Source organism: Procambarus clarkii, chromosome 10 (genome assembly GCF_040958095.1).
Source record: "Procambarus clarkii isolate CNS0578487 chromosome 10, FALCON_Pclarkii_2.0, whole genome shotgun sequence".
Classification (NCBI taxonomy): Eukaryota; Metazoa; Arthropoda; class Malacostraca; order Decapoda; family Cambaridae; genus Procambarus; species Procambarus clarkii.
In genome coordinates this window covers 13298594-13311013 of record NC_091159.1, presented here as the reverse complement: position 1 = coordinate 13311013, position 12420 = coordinate 13298594, and the positions used below count along the sequence as shown (strand labels likewise).

The 12420-nt window shown below is 50.9% G+C and overlaps 1 protein-coding gene across 4 annotated transcripts in view; it reads right to left on the bottom strand.

Moving 5' to 3' along the window:
* Positions 1–12420, bottom strand: part of LOC123747089 (AT-rich interactive domain-containing protein 3A) — a 455735-nt gene that overhangs the window by 29806 nt on the left and 413509 nt on the right. The gene's annotated exons all lie outside the window — the stretch shown is intronic.

Sequence of the window (12420 nt, the reverse complement as noted above, 5' to 3'; positions counted from 1 at the left end):
ACGGAAGCCAACAACACTTTACCTCTCACCATCTCCAGAGAGAGATCTAGATCACTACAATTTCCATCAAATCATTTTTAGACATAAACCCCCTTCACTACCGGATGACATCGCTCAGTCGGCACCAAGCCCCTTCCCCAACACGCACTAATCATTCTGGGAGACGTCCCAACCATTCTGAAGCACTCCACCACAGGTTTAAGCAAATACTTTATCGGTTGCATTCTTATGTGGGTCCAGAGCCTGCAGTAACAGACCTTATGACGTCTCGCCACACGGTAGAAATCATAGTCGCCACCCTCATTTGCATATGCGCCTCTGGGACGCTGCCAAATATGTATTTTGATTCACTTTAATGTGTCTCAATTACACAGCGCCTCCGGGACCTGGCCGACTGCGGAGGGGTGTGGGACGGGTGGAAAGGTGGGACAAGGTGGGACAGGAGTGTAAAGGGGGCAGGAGAGCTGAAATGGAATAACGTAAGACCTTGCAGCCCAAACAGAGGTCTTCTGTTGTCAAGACTTATATTTCTTATATGGAGAGAGATCAGACGTAAGTCAAGACGGAAGTGTGAGGCTGTAGTGAGACGGGAGAAGGGACTGGTGGAGGCTACCTGGACAGTATGGATACACAATAACTGATAAGCATGGGATGAATATGGGGGAGAAAGCTGTGGTAGAGTACTAAACAGGGGATGGGGAACCTGGAGATGGGTAAGGAGAGGGGGATGGGGAACCTGGAGATGGGTAAGGAGAGGGGGATGGGGAACCTGAACCCAGCGGAGTCAATTTATATTCCGTTTCAATTTTATGTAGATTTTACATCCAGGCCGCTGGTCAAAAAGCTGGAGAGTGGAGAAAAAAGGACGTAAGGGCAAGAGAGGAAGAGAGAAAAGCCAGAAGATTTAATCATACAATTAATCTCAATATATCAAAGTACAATTTTAAATACACAACCATCCTCGAGATGCGTTATGCACTCCCCAAGCTGAGGGCCTCTTACCACTCTCTTATATTCCTGACGACTTCCATCTTGTCCTGGGCTAGGATTCGTCAAAAATTTATGCAACCACTTACGAAACCTGTACATCTATCCTTAATTATGACAGTATTTTTATATTTATTAAATAGTTTACGATGTTCATATTATTGTTATAAACAATCTCATTGTACTTCGAAGCTACTTGTCTACTTTCTTGTGGTGGTTCCGGGGATCAACGTTCTCGTGGCCCGGTCTCTGGCCAGGCGTCCTGTCTGGTCGCCTGGTCAAACAGGCTGTTGCACGCAGCTGCTCGCAGCCTGACGTATGAGTCACAGCCTGGTTGATCAGCTATCCTTTGGAGGTGTTTGTCAAGTTCTCTCTTGAACACTGTGAGGGGTTGGCCAGTTATGCCCCTTATGTGTAGTGGAAGCGTGTTGAACAGTCTCGGGCCTCTGATGTTGATAGAGTTCTCTCTCAGAGTACCTGTTGCACCTCTGCTCTTCAACGGTGGTATTCTGCACATCTTGCCATGCCTACTGGTTTCGTGTGATGATGTTTCCGTGTTCAGATTTACAACCAGTCCCTCTAATATTGTCCATATGTAAATTATTATGTATTTCTCTTGCCTGCGCTCTAGAGAATACAGATTTAGAACTTTTAATCGGTCCCAATAATTTAGATGTTTCATAGAGTGGATTCTAGCAGTAAAGGATCTTTGCATGCTCTCCAGGTCAGTAATTTCCCCGGCTCTGAATGGGACTGTTAGTGGGCAACAATATTCCACCATATAGAGCACTAGTGTCATTGAAAAGTATCATCAATGTTATGGCATCCCTTGTTTGGAAAGTTCTTGTTATCCAACCTGTCATTTTTCTTGCAGTCAAAGACAGTTACCTTATTGTTTTCTCTAAAGGTAAGCTCTTTCGACATGATTACTCCTAGATCCTTTACATTGCTTTTTTCGTTCTATAGTATAATTTGACTGCGTTTTATGTATGGTTTCCATTTTTATATTTCCGATTTTTCCATAGCACAAGCCTGGAATTTGACTTAGTTAAACATCATAGTATTACCAGGTGGCCCATTGAAAGACCCAATTAATCATCAAATTTAAGACTAACTGGTTTCCCTCTGTTTACTCGCATGAAAATATTAAGTGGCATCTGCAAATGATACAGTGCTCCAGTTTGTATCCTTGTACTATGTCTGATATGAGGATGAGAAAAAGTACCAGAGAAAGTACAATATCTTGCGAGTTTTTTACGGCGGATGATCCGGATTATAATTTATTGCCTGTTACTCTGTGTTCTGTTCGTTCGGAAATTAAAGATCCTTCTCCCTACTTTATCAGTAATTCTTTTCAAGTGCATTTTGTGGGCAATAGCTCCATGGTCACATTTGTCGAAAGCTGTGTCTATGACATCTGCATTTTGCATTTTGCACATGGCACCTAAGGCCATGTGATAGTGATCTAGCAATTGTGAGAGGCAGGAGCCGTGTTGCTCCACTTCCACACACAATTGCAAGACCTGAATTGGTCAGAACCCGTGGTCCCCAGGGTTATGTATGTAGATGTTGGGATTTGTAATCCTACTTCATAGTACTCTCGCTATCGGTATTAAATGATGATATAACTGGTAATGGTGATAGAGACCGCGAGATGTGTGCTGATAGTGATTCCTTCTCTCTCTCTCTCCTTCCGGCTGTTCCTTCCTTCTTTCTACCACTCCTGCTGCCCTGCAGTAGGCATCATAGTTGCACTGATCTTGACGATAATATTACTATAAAAGATCTCTCGGACGCAGATCATGTTCGACGCTATGAGCAGTGACCTGACAGCGTGAGGTCACAGGTCAAGCTGTCACTTCAAGAACGATGGTGCTCAAAAAAGCACAATTTCAAGGGATGCTGGGAAAACCTCAAGAACCATCAGCATCTTTATTGACACCCTTAACTACAATCACCTACAGGTCTTGATACAGTCCTCCAGTATACCTGTACCACCTCCATTGTACCTGTACCACACAGCCGCCGCCACCACCAGTGTGTGGAGGTGGTAACCTCTTCTAGGAGTCAGAAGGAAGCAGGTAAAAAAAACCTAGTAGTGCATATTAAGCATAGGATTCCTGCAGTCTCCCCCTCCCCCGCCTCTCACCCCCTTCCCCCCCATTCCTCACTACTTCCCGTGCTCCCTCTCCTCCGCCCTTCTTCCTCCCTCCACCCAGCCCGTTCTCGCCAGCGTTCCCAATGTCAAGAAACTGTCGTGTTAAAGTGCCTTATCCTAACCTACCAGAGGATCCACGGGCAGAAAACGGGACATTGTGTATTTCACGCGCGCTACCACTGTCGAGTACAACAGTTGTTGGCCTACGGTAGAGTCTACGTCAACATGTGATGTGCTATTAGGGGGCCGGGTTGCTCGCCCTCCCGGCCCCTTCACTCCCACACCTCCATGTGTTTAATGACTGTTTTATACCACTATTATGAGTGCACTGGACCGTACGGGTGAGAGGCGCCACACACCTCCTCCTCCAGGGTGAGAGGCGCCACACACCTCCTCCTCCAGGGTGAGGCGCGCCACACACCTCCTCCTCCAGGGTGAGAGGCGCCACACACCTCCTCCTCCAGGGTGAGAGGCGCCACATACCATCTCCTCCAGGGTGAGAGGCGCCACACACCTCCTCCTCCAGGGTGAGAGGCGCCACACACCTCCTCCTCCTCCAGGGTGAGAGGCGCCACACACCACCTCCTCCTCCAGGGTGAGAGGCGCCACACACCTCCTCCTCCAGGGTGAGAGGCGCCACACACCTCCTCCTCCAGGGTGAGAGGCGCCACACACCTCCTCCTCCTCCAGGGTGAGAGGCGCCACACACCTCCTCCTCCAGGGTGAGAGGCGCCACATACCTCCTCCTCCAGGGTGAGAGGCGCCACACACCACCTCCTCCAGGGTGAGAGGCGCCACACACCTCCTCCTCCAGGGTGAGAGGCGCCACATACCTCCTCCTCCAGGGTGAGAGGCGCCACATACCTCCTCCTCCAGGGTGAGAGGCGCCACACACCTCCTCCTCCAGGGTGAAAGGCGCCACATACCTCCTCCTCCAGGGTGAGAGGCGCCACATACCTCCTCCTCCAGGGTGAGAGGTGCCACATACCACCTCCTCCAGGGTGAGAGGCGCCACATTCCTCCTCCTCGAGGGTGAGAGGCGCCACATACCTCCTCCTCCAGGGTGAGAGGCGCCACACACCTCCTCCTCCTCCAGGGTGAAAGGCGCCACATACCTCCTCCTCGAGGGTGAGAGGCGCCACATACCTCCTCCAGGGTGAGAGGCGCCACATACCACCTCCTCCAGGGTGAGAGGCGCCACATACCTCCTCCTCGAGGGTGAGAGGCGCCACATACCTCCTCCTCGAGGGTGAGAGGCGCCACATACCTCCTCCTCGAGGGTGAGAGGCGCCACATACCTCCTCCTCGAGGGTGAGAGGCGCCACTTACCTCCTCCTCCAGGGTGAGAGGCGCCACATACCACCTCCTCCAGGGTGAGAGGCACCACATACCTCCTCCTCCAGGATGAGAGGCGCCACATACCTCCTCCTCGAGGGTGAGAGGTGCCACATACCTCCTCCTCGAGGGTGAGAGGCGCCACTTACCTCCTCCTCGAGGGTGAGAGGCGCCACTTACCTCCTCCTCGAGGGTGAGAGGCGCCACATACCTCCTCCTCCAGGGTGAGAGGCGCCACATACCTCCTCCTCCAGGGTGAGAGGCGCCACATACCTCCTCCTCCAGGGTGAGAGGCGCCACATACCTCCTCCTCCAGGGCGAGAGGCGCCACATTCCTCCTCCTCCAGGGTGATAGGCGCCACATTCCTCCTCCTCCAGGGTGAGAGGCGCCACATACCTCCTCCTCAAGGGTGAGAGGCGCCACATACCTCCTCCTCCAGGGTGAGAGGCGCCACATTCCTCCTCCTCCAGGGTGAGAGGCGCCACATTCCTCCTCCTCAAGGGTGAGAGGCGCCACATACCTCCTCCTCCAGGGTGAGAGGCGCCACACACCACCTCCTCGAGGGTGAGAGGCGCCACACACCTCCTCCAGGGTGAGAGGCGCCACATACCTCCTGTAATGTACACAACACGCACCCACCTTCCCGGCTCCTGACGGGTCACCAATCGCTAACCCTATACCACGGTATTTGTCAGTGTGAGGCTGGTGGCTCGTGCTCCTGTCCCGTCTACTGGTCCCTGGAGGGTTCCTCTGGCCTGGGCCCCAGGAAAGACGGCGGCTAATTACGCCATGGTCGTCAATGATAACATACCATGACTCAAGTCACATAATAAATTAATAAAGTAACAAACCCGGGTGCACGAGTTCTTATGGTTACAAACTTACGGAACACTGTAATACTCTCCACACCTCTCACTCTTACCCTTAACTGGCTCTCTCTAGGGGACACCATCACATGGATGGGACTGTCTTGCAAGGAGGATTTTACATCACATGGATGCCTTCTGAAGGAAACCAGACAGTTTTACACACTGCATGAACCGGTTCTTTCTCAATTGGCGGCTGCAGCGCTGCCGGCTACTCTCGCATTTTTAGCGTGAAATCTGTAAAAATATCTTTTTATTTTCTATTCCAAATCGAGCTGGTAACCAAGGACCAGCAGAAGGGATCCCCGCCAGCGCATGGTAGTCCTCTCCGGGTCTCTGGGAATCCCTGAAGACATCGGTGGATGTTTGTGTAAGTTATCTCCTCGAATCGTAATCGTACCCCGGCACTTGTAATTACGGGCGTGTGGGATGGGGCGACGGCGGGCGGGTCGGGTCGGCAAGACGGTAGCGGGCGTGGGTCGAGGTGGGCGTGTGGGGGAGTGGCTGGGGCCTGACTTACGCCGGGCGCGCCCACCGTTTACGACCGCATGGAGTGGAGTCCGGCCCCCAGAGAGATGTTTGGGCCAGCACAGTGTATAACTAGTATCTCCCGAAGATTATCTCATCCTGACGGCGCTTGGCCGACACCCCCGACCCAACACAAGCACATCACAGACTCAAAACGTCCCTGGCACCTGCAGTCTAGGGTTCTGAGTATCATCCGCAATAAGGCTGACGATGATTCCGCATTCCCTAAGTAACCCATGGCGAAGAATGCAAGAGGTGGTTTTAAGAACATTTTCACCACTTGTGTTCACAAGAAACAAAAACAGAGAGCACTGTATGAACATTAGAGATTCACGGCTACTCAATACTCTCTCGGCAAGCCTTAGAAATAGCGCCGGACCAAAGGCTTCTCTTCAAGAAGCAATTAGATTAGTTTCTGCAAAAAGTGTCGGACCAACCAGGTTCTAGTGGATATGTGGATCTGCGTGCCGCTACAAGCAACAGCCTCTTAGATCAAGTTATCACAAGTCGAGCCTCCAGGTACTCCAGATACTTCCAGGTATACTCCAGGTTAGAAGGCCTGGTCGACGACCGGGCTGCGGGGACGCTAAGCCCCGAAATTATCTCGCCTCATCTCAAGGTAGGTATGTTCCAGAGGTGCTGGACATTTCACATTCCGCTGCCAGAACACAATACGCTGATTAAGCTCTGTAATAAATACGTTGGGCGGGAAATAAACAAGGTATAGACTGTTCACAAAACTAGTTCATGGCATTCGGCTCTGGAATCTATTTCTGCGCCCTGGAATGGGTTCCTGGGGGCCCCCTCTGGAATGGGTTCCTGGGGGCCCCCCTCTGGAATGGGATTCCTGGGGGCCCCCTCTGGAATGGGTTCCTGGGGGCCCCCTCTGGAATGGGTTCCTGGGGGCCCCCTCTGGAATGGGTTCCTGGGGGCCCCCTCTGGAATGGGTTCCTGGGGGCCCCCTCTGGAATGGGTTCCTGGGGGCCCCCTCTGGAATGGGTTCCTGGGGGGCCCCCTCTGGAATGGGTTCCTGGGGGGCCCCTCTGGAATGGGTTCCTGGGGGCCCCCCTCTGGAATGGGTTCCTGGGGGCCCCCTCTGGAATGGGTTCCTAGGGGCCCCCCTCTGGAATGGGTTCCTGGGGGCCCCCTCTGGAATGGGTTCCTAGGGGCCCCCCTCTGGAATCGGTGCCTGGACCCTTTAGTTCGTCCCTTTTATTAGGGATACGTTCTAGAGTTTGGAATTTTTTTTGACCCGTTTGAAAATACCTTTAACGATTAAGCGATTTTCAAATATGTTTGTGTTTCTTACCTAAGCAATGGAGCAGCAGCACAGGTCCCGCTCTAGGCACGTTTCTACAGTTAGTCGTCACGAAATAAGCATTTGAAACAGGAGAAATGCTGTTGTGAAACTTGTGGGGCATATTTGTAGCTTCTAAGCCGGAACGACTCTGCACGTCTTCATAATTAAATAATTTCTCTACAATAACATTTATCTATCCAGGAGTCTGGTGGAGGCTAACCATAGCCCGTGCTACTTGTACCGCTCCTGTGCCAGGTAAGTTACGGGCTCACCATAGCCCGTGCTACTTGGAACTTGTTCCGTGTAGCTGAATCTATAACAACAATAATAACAACCGAGGAGTCTCTTATGTTACGTATCCCTACAAGTGTCATAGAGGACACATAACGCACTCATCCAAAAGTGGCAGGCATCCTTGACGTATACTTTTACCCGTGCCACAGATCCGTCACACGACACGTGTGTTTACCCGTGCCTCACACCTGACCCGCGTGCCTTACACCTGACCCGCGTGCCGTCACACACAAGGCTGCAGCCGGCCACATAGGTGTCGACGTGGCGTGTATCAGCGTCGACAACATTCTCATGTCGACATTGTGTAACCCTTTGAGTCCACCGGAGGTTTAGATACGGCCAGCGGGCCAGTTGGTGCCAGGGGAGAACGGGCGTTAGAGAGGGGCGCCATACAGGTGACCGTGGTGCTCCTGGGCTTACGCTCCCAGAGGGGGACTGCTCAACACCAGTAGCCCAGGTGGTGGGTACACCCACACCCCCGCCCTCCCCCACCACACACCCCCACCCAAGCACTCGCGTATCCCCCCCCCCCTCTTCCCCCAACCTGAAGAACATGCCTCTCAATCACACCTCTCAGGGTAATAGTTGTCAGTAATTAAGACTCGTGTATTTTATCTTAAGCGGATATTATCGATTTTTTTTGTTCACACTCATCGACCCCTCACACCGTGTGTGAGTGGGGAGGGGGGAGGGTATACTTGTTTACCTGTGGGGGGTGAAGGGGTGCGTGTACCAACTTACTGTGGGGGGGGGGGCGACAGGTAACTTGGTACCCCCCCCCCCCTTCACACGGTAAGCAGGTACCCTCATCCCCGAAGCCCCCCCCCCCCCCCTCATCTCCCCCGATATGTCGTCACACACACACACACATCGGATACCGAAACCAAAAGGTTAGCATACCGAAAGGGAAACTATGAGGGGATAAGAAAATTCCTAACAGATATAGCATGGGAAACAGAGCTCAGGGGAAAGACGGCCCAAGATATGATGGATTACATCACGCAGAAGTGCAAGGACGCAGCAAACAAGTTTGTCCCAGTCCAAAAGGAAAACAGAGAAATGAAGATGAGAAACCCATGGTTTAATCAGAGATGTAGGCTAGCTAAGCAGCAAAGTAAAAGGGCATGGAGAAATTATAGGAATAACAGGACACTGGAGAGCAGAGAAAGATACCAGAATGCCAGGAATGAATATGTCAGGATGAGAAGAGAGGCAGAAAGACAATACGAAAATGACGTCGCAAGCAAGGCAAAGACTCAGCCTAAATTGTTGCATAGCCACATTAGGAGAAAAACAACAGTAAAGGAACAGGTTATGAGATTAAGGATAGGGGCGGAAGGATTCACTACAAATGACAAGGAAGTGTGTGAGGAGTTGAATAAGAAATTCCAGGAGGTCTTCACCTTAGAGCAAGGAGAAATTCCAGAGGTAAGTGAGGGAATAGCTAACCAGGAACCACTGGAAGAGTTTGAGATTACCAGTGGGGAAGTAAGGAAGTGTTTACTAGAGTTGGACGTAACGAAGGCTATAGGCCCAGATGGAATCTCCCCTTGGGTTCTAAAGGAAGGAGCAAGAGAACTGTGCCTACCACTCTCCATAGTGTATAACAAATCACTGGCAACAGGGGAACTGCCAGATATTTGGAAAGCAGCTAACGTAGTCCCGATATACAAGAAAGGGGATAGACAGGAGGCACTGAACTACAGGCCAGTGCCCCTAACCTGCATACCATGCAAGCTGATGGAGAAGATTGTGCGAAAAAAACTAGTGGAGCATCTGGAGCGAAGGAACTTTGTAACACAGCATCAACATGGGTTCAGGGATGGCAGGTCCTGCCTCACAGGGTTACTTGAATTCTACGACCAGGCAACAAAATAAGGCAAGAAAGAGAAGGGTGGGCAGACTGCATATTTTTGGATTGTCAGAAAGCCTTTGATACAGTGCCACACAAGAGGCTAGTGCGAAAGTTGGAGATGCAGGCTGGAGTGAAAGGGAAGGTACTCCGGTGGATAGAGGAGTACCTAAGCAACAGGAGACAACGAGTCTGTGTGAGGGGTGAGGTCTCAGATTGGCGAGACGTCACAAGTGGAGTCCCGCAGGGGTCAGTCCTTGGACCTATACTGTTTCTGGTATATGTAAATGATCTCCCAGAGGGTATAGATTCGTTCCTCTCAATGTTTGCCGACGATGCAAAAATTATGAGGAGGATTGAAACAGAGGATGATAGTAGGAGGCTACAAGATGACCTGGATAGACTGAGTGAATGGTCCAACAAATGGCTGTTGAAGTTCAACCCGAGTAAATGCAAAGTAATGAAACTAGGCAGTGGAAACAGGAGGCCAGGCACAGGATACAGAATAGGAGATGAAGTACTTAATGAAACAGAGAGAAAGATGTAGGAGTTGATATCACACCAAACCTGTCTCCTGAAGCCCACATAAAGAGAATAACGTCTGCGGCATATGCGAGGCTGGCTAACATCAGAACGGCGTTCAGTAACCTGTGTAAGGAATCATTCAGAATCTTGTACACCACATATGTAAGACCAATCCTGGAGTATGCGGCCCCAGCATGGAGCCCGTACCTTGTCAAGCACAAGACGAAGCTGGAAAAACTCCAAAGGTATGCCACTAGACTAGTCCCAGAACTAAGAGGCATGAGTTATGAGGAAAGGCTGCGGGAAATGCACCTTACGACACTGGAAGACAGAAGAGTAAGGGGGGACATGATCACAACCTACAAAATCCTCAGGGGAATCGACCGGGTAAACAAGGATGAACTATTCAACACTGGTGGGACGCGAACAAGGGGACACAGGTGGAAGCTGAGTACCCAAATGAGCCACAGAGATGTTAGAAAGAACTTTTTCAGTGTTAGAGTAGTTAGTAAATGGAATTCACTAGGAAGTGATGTGGTGGAGGCTGACTCCATACACAGTTTCAAATGTAGATATGATAGAGCCCAATAGGCTCAGGAATCTGTACACCAGTTGATTGACGGTTGAGAGGCGGGACCAAAGAGCCAGAGCTCAACCCCCGCAAGCACAATTAGGTGAGTACACACACACACACTGGAGACTGAAGCTGGAGAATATTAAACCCTTGGCACTCACCAGTCGGGTACAAACACCAAGGGTAACTAATTGTTGCGTGTTAAGAGTGCGTCTCCAGCCATCATCTATACAAGAGTTTCCTTCCAGATTATTTTCTTTCGTTAATCCCCCCCCCCCACCCCACTAACTACCTAACAACCAGCTTCTTTTCTCGGTCACACAACGAGCCGCTTCCTTATGGGTTCATATTACAGCCGTGATCCCCTGGAGGGGCTCCACGCCCCCCAAAATATCCAACCCTGCAATAAACCGACTTTAATATATACGTAATGGCATATCCGAAGGTTTGTAATGGAAAGGCCGGTTGTTCATAAAAATTAATTTCAGTCACGAGATGTGCTTGCGGGTGTGTGGTGGTGAGGAAGGGGGGGGGGAATGGTTGGAGGGGAGGGGGAGTGGGGGGGGGGTGAATGGTTGGAGGGGAGGGGGGGGTTGAAGGGGAGACGAGGGGGGTTGAATGGAAGAAAAGTATTATTTGGAAGGGAAGATTGAGGGGGGGAGGGGGAAGGGAAACTGAGGGGAAACGTTCTTGTTTCTCCTTCAGACGGTGACCACACATTTAAATGTTCACGAGCATAAATTGAGAAAAAGGGTGAGAGAAAACTGACAAGGAAATGTTGCCTGATGGAATGGGGGTGAAAGGGTTGAAGTACTGATAAAATACTCGTGTGTCCACAATGTTATACATCATTGTTCTTGTTCTTGTTAAAGATTCGCTACCTTGAACAAAGTTCAAAGTAGCACGGGCAATGGTGAGCCCGTAGATATATTTATACATTAGCTGCTGGTCTCCACATTTCCAGTTGATCTTCACGTTATGTAAGGAGTTAACTTTTACTGCCTCTTCTTCCCTTTTACTCCCTTCCTCCTTAACTTCCTTTTTACTTTGTGCTGTCTCAGGGGATCTATGTTCTCGCGAACTTTGTTCTTTGTTGTTGAACACAATGTTCTCGTGTTCTTTGACGATATAACTGATGATAACACGAGCACAGCAGACTTTTTGAAAGATAAATTATGCCCATGCACTTGGTCAAGGTTTCTGAGAGTGAAGCGGCCCTTGTGATGGCAGGGTGGCACTGGTGATGGCAGGGTGGCACTGGTGATGGCAGGGTTATCTTGAGGTTATCTTGAGATGATTTCGGGGCTTTAGTGTCCCCGCGGCCCGGTCCTCGACCAGGCTTCCACCCCCAGGAAGCAGCCCGTGACAGCTGACTAACACCCAGGTACCTATTTTACTGCTAGGTAACAGGGGCATAGGGTGAAAGAAACTGCCCATTGTTTCTCGCCGGCACCTGGAATCGAACCCAGGACCACAGGATCACAAATCCAGCGTGCTGTCCGCTCGGCCGACCGGCTCCCCCAGCTCCGACCAGGGTGGCACTGGTGATGGCAGGGTGGCACTGGTGATGGCAGGGTGGCACTGATGATGGCAGGGTGGCACTGGTGATGGCAGGGTGGCACTATAGATGGCACTTACTGGGTTCTGAGAGTGAAGGCAGCACTGGTGATGGCACTTACTGGGTTCTAAGAGTGAATGCAGCACTGGTGATGGCACTTACTGGGTTCTGAGAGTGAATGCAGCACTGGTGATGACACTTACTGGGTTCTGAGAGTGAAGGCGGCACTGGTGATGGCACTTACTGGGTTCTGAGAGTGAAGGCAGCACTGGTGATAACACTTACTGGGTTCTGAGAGTGAAGACAGCACTGGTGATGGCACTTACTGGGTTCTGAGAGTGAAGGCGGCACTGGTGATGGCACTTACTGGGTTCTGAGAGTGAATGCAGCACTGGTGATGGCACTTACTGGGTTCTGAGAGTGAAGGCAGCACTGGTGATGG